Raw genomic sequence first — 5,162 nt, 5'->3', positions numbered from 1 at the left:
GATGTCCCAGGAACCATGCCTGCCCCCCTCCCCCAGGTGGAGGGAGGAGGGGAAGGAGAAGGTCTCCAGGGGTGAGGGAAAGGAAGAAGGGAGGTAGTGGGGACAGTACCTCACTTGTCTGCTTGGTGTCTCAGCAGTGGCTGGAGAGAATCTCTCGCCAGGTGCTGTCCTGTCAACATCTTCTCCCCCTGCCCTCTGTGAGTCTCTTGTTGAGGGCTGGGCTGTACATGCACAGTATGAGACTCTGTGAGGCCTGGAAAAGAGCAGCTGCACTTAACTAGCCAAAAAAAAAAAAAAAAGAGCAGCTGCTATGGGGTTGAAAGAATGGAGAAGGCTCGGTGTGGTGGCTCACACCTGTAATCCCAGCACTTTGGGAGGCCAAGGCAGGAGGATCACTTGAAGTCAGGAGTTCAAGACCAGCCTGGCCAACAGGGCAAAACCCTGTCTCTACTGAGAATACAAAAATTAGCCAGGTATGGTGGCGCATGCCTGTAATCCCAGCTACTTCGGAGGCTGAGGCAGGAGAATGGCTTGAACCCGGGAGGTGGAGGTTGCAGTGATCCGACATCGAGCCATTGCACTTTAGCCTGGGTGACAGAGCGAGTCTCCGTCTCAAGAAAGAAAGAAAGAAGAATGGAGATACTAGAGGTTGCGCAATGCTGAGAAATAGGTTCTGACCTATCCAGAGTGGAGATAACTTTAACATTCCAGGCATTCAATTGAAAAACCACACCTTAGGGGAAAGAACCACCTCCTAGAGTAAAGACTACTCTAGGCCTGGCACGGTGGCTCCTGCCTGTAATCCCAGCACTTCGGGAGTCCAAGGCGGGCAGATCATGAGGTCAGCAGTTCGAGACCAGCCTGGCCAACATGGTGAAACCCAGTGTCCACCAAAAATACAAAAAAAATTAGCTTGGTGTAGTGGTGTAAGCCTGTAATTCTAGCTACTCGGGAGGCTGAAGCTGGACAATTGCTGAACCTGGGTGGCAGAGGTTGCAGTGAGCTAAGATCAGGCCACTGCACTCCAGCCTGGGCGACAGAGCAAGACTCCATCTCGGGAAAAAAAAAGACTACCCTAAGACTGCCCTAATGAAGCCTAAATTATACCTCACCAGGGTCAAGGATCAAGGAAATTAACTACCTCTCAGAACAAAACTCAATACTTTTCTAAAGATGCAACATAATCCAGATTCCTTAAAGCGTATCACTCATAGTGTGCAATCCACAATGAAACATTTACTAAACATGTCATGAAACAGGAAAATATGACCCATAATCCAGAAAAAATGCTGTAAGTTCCCATATTTTATTCACTTCCTATCTTACCTTTCCTTCTCTGTTTCTGTTCCTTTCCCATCTTTTTTCTATGTACTTCTTCCCTTTCTTTCCTTTCTCTACCTATTTCCTTTCATTTGCCTCCCCTTGTCCAGTTTTCCATCTGTTCCCTTCTCATCTTTCTTTCCCTTTCCATGTTTCCTTTTATTCCCTTATCACCCTTCTTTCCCATTTAACCATTGCATCCCACATTCCTTTCCCTTCTCATTTCCCCATCTCTTATTTCCTTCCTTTCCCTCACTTCTAATCATTTTTTCTCTTCATACCTACCCTTCCCTTTTTTTTTTTTTTTTTTTTTGAGATGGAGTTTCGCTCGTTACCCATGCTGGAGTGTGGAGTGCAATGGTGTGATCTTGGCTCATCACAACCTCCGCCTCCCAGATTCAAGCAATTCTCCTGCCTCAGCCTCCCAAGTAGCTGGGATTACATGCATGTGCCACCATGCCCAGCTAATTTTTGCATTTTTAGTAGAGACAGGGTTTCTCCATGTTGGCCAGGCTGGTCTCGAACTCCCAACCTCAGATAATCTGCCTGCCTCGGCCTCCCAAAGTGCTGGGATTGCAGGTGTAAACCACTGCACCCAGCCACCTTCCCTTCCTGTATTGAAAAGTTGGCAGTGGGTAACCATGGGGCATCAAAGGATTAAGGGGAGAGCTACACAAAGGCATATTGATAGCGTGTTCACTGGAGTTCAAAGTTTTAGGGTCCTGGTGGGTAGAGGGGTCATGAGGTGGCAAGAAGTTGAGATTGCTGATGTGGTTGGCAGGGATTACTTGCATTGAGCAAATAAGTAAAGTGGGCTCAGTAGCAGAATGAATATGACAGAGGAAGGAATCAGTAAACATGAACATAAAATAATAGAAATTATCTAATCAGGCCAGGTGCAGTGGCTCGTACCTGTAATCCCAGCACTTTGTGAGGCTTAGGCAAGAGGATCACTTGAGACAGTATGGACAACATAGTGAGACTCCATCTCTACCAAAAATGTAAAAATTAGCTGGGCATGGTGGTGCATGTCTGCAGTCCCAGCTACGTAGGGGCTGAAGTAAGATGATCGCTTGGGCTCAGGAGATTGAGGCTGCAGTGAGCTATGATTGTGCCACTGCATTCCAGCCTGGTGGACAGAGTGAGACCTTGACTAAAAACAATTAACAACAGAGAGAAAATAAAAATATGACCAGGGGCAGTGGCTCATGCATCTAATCCCAGTACTTTGGGAGTCTGAGGTGGGCAGATGGCTTGAGCTCAGAAGTTCAAGACAAGCCTGGACAACATGGTGAAACCCCTTCCCTGCAAAAATTAACCAAACGTGGTTGGTGTGCACCTATCCCCAGCTACTTGGGAGGCTGAGGGTGAGAGGACTGCTTGAGCCTGGGAGGGGGAGGTTGCAGTGAGATTGTGCTACTGCACTCCAGCCTGGGTGGCAGAGTGAGACCCTGTCTTAAAAAAAAAAAAAAATAGATCCCCAGAGACCTGTGGGACAATAACAAAAGAAGTAAATAACACATATCATGAGAGTTACAGAATGAGAAGTGAGAGAGAATGTGGGGTTGAAAATATATTGGACGAAGTAAGACTGAAATTTTCCCAAATTGGGTGAAAGGTATAAACTTACAGATTCAAGAAGTTGTGAATGAATGCCAAACAGGATAAACTCAAAGAAATACATGCTAAGACACATCTTTTTTTGGTATTACATATATTTAAAACTATAATTATATGCAAAGTGTATGTAGTGACAATGTACATTTCCTCTACATACTGAGGCAGGAGAATTGCTTGAATCCAGGAGGCGGAGGTTGCAGTGAGCTGAGATCGTGCCATTGCACTCCAGCCTGGGCAACAAGGCTAAAACTCTGTCTCAAAAAAAAATTATATTTGGTGGTTGAACCAGTCATATCATCTGATATGGTGCTCAGTGTATGTAGAGGAAATGTACATTGTCACTACATACACTTTGCATATAATTATAGTTTTAAATATATGTAATGCATAAATAAGTTTTAAGAGTGGGGAGGGTAAAGAGACCTAAATGGAAACAAAATTTCTGCACTTCATTCAAAATATAAATTGTTGATACCACTAGACTGTGATTAGTTATTTATTTATTTATTTATTTATTTATTTATTTATTTTTTTGGAGACGGAGTTTCGCTCTTGTTACCCAGGCTGGAGTGCAATGGCGCGATCTCGGCTCACCGCAACCTCCGCCTCCTGGGTTCAAGCAATTCTCCTGCCTCAGCCTCCTGAGTAGCTGGGATTACAGGCACGCACCACCATGCCCAGCTAATGTTTTGTAGTTTTAGTAGAGACGGGGTTTCACCATGTTGACCAGGATGGTCTCGATCTCTTGACCTCGTGATCCACCCGCCTCGGCCTCCCAAAGTGCTGGGATTACAAGCATGAGCCACCGCACCCGGCCTTAGTTATATATTTATATTGTGATAACTAGAGTGACCACTAAGCCAATACAAAGTGATATGTTCAAAAATATTATCACTGGCCGGGCGCAGTGGCTCACAGCTGTAATCCCAGCACTTTGGGAGGCCCAGGCAGGTGGATCACGAGGTCAGGAGTTCAAGACCAGCCTGGCCAACATGGTGAAACCCCATCTCTACTAAAAATACAAAAGTTAGCTGGGTGGGTGTGGTGGTGCGTGCCTGTAATCCCAGCTACTTGGGAGGCTGAGGCAGGAGAATTTTTGAACCTGGGAGATGGAGGTTGCAGTGAGCCGCGATCGCGCCACTGCACTCCGGCTTGGGTGACAGAGCAAGACTCCATTTCAAAAAAAAATACTATCACTAATTCAAGATAGAATTCTATAAAATGTTTAAGAAAGTCACATGAGGCCAGAGGAGATGCCTCACACCTGTAATCCCAGCACTTTGGGAGGCTGAGGCAAGTAGATCACCTGAGGTCTGGAGTTCAAGACCAGCCTGGCCAATATGGCAAAACCCCATCTCTACTAAAACTACAAAAATTAGCTGGGTGTGGTGGCTAATGCCTATTATCCCAGCTACTCAGGAGGCTGAGGCAGGAGAGTTGGTTGAACCTGGGAGGCGGAGGTTGCAGTGAGCCGAGATCACACCACTGCACTCCAGGCTGGGCGACATGCAAGATTCCCTCTCAAAAGAAAAAAAAAAAAGGAACTCACATGAAAGCAAGTAAAGAAAAACACAGGAATGAGAAACAGAAGGGACAGAAAAAAATAAATGGCAACCTTAAGCCCCAACACATCAATACTTATTATGAATGTTATGATCTGAATGCACTAATTATAATACAAATTGGAAGAGTAGTTACAGAATGTAATCCAACTCTGTGTTATCTACAGTAAGCTGACTTCAAAACATGGTTGACAAAGGTAAACTGAAAGTAAAGGATGGTAAAAGATGTGTCACACAAGTACTAATAAATACTAATTAAAAAATCAGTGGATTACTATCAGATACAGTAGACTTCAAAGCAAAGAAAATTACTAGGGATAAAGAGAGGTATTATTTAATGATGAAAGGATCAATCTAAAGAAGACATAATGATCCTTAATTTCGTATGCACCAAACAACAAAGCTTAAGCTATACAAATCAAAACTGATAGAATTAAGAAGAAATTTTAAAATCCATAACTGTAGGTGGGGATTTCAATATCCACACTCAGTATTGACAGACTACTGGAAATACAATCAGCAAAGATATAGAAGAACTCTTAAGAATGTCATCAACTAAGAGGATCCAATCGACATTTATAGAATACTCTACCCAACAACAGAATACACAGTACTTCCAAGTGCTCATAAAATATTCACCAAGACAGAACAATATCCTGG

This window comes from Sapajus apella, unplaced genomic scaffold (genome assembly GCF_009761245.1).
Source record: "Sapajus apella isolate SASKATOON/1434 unplaced genomic scaffold, GSC_monkey_1.0 scaffold141, whole genome shotgun sequence".
Taxonomy (NCBI): Eukaryota; Metazoa; Chordata; class Mammalia; order Primates; family Cebidae; genus Sapajus; species Sapajus apella.
This window is presented reverse-complemented; position numbering follows the sequence as displayed.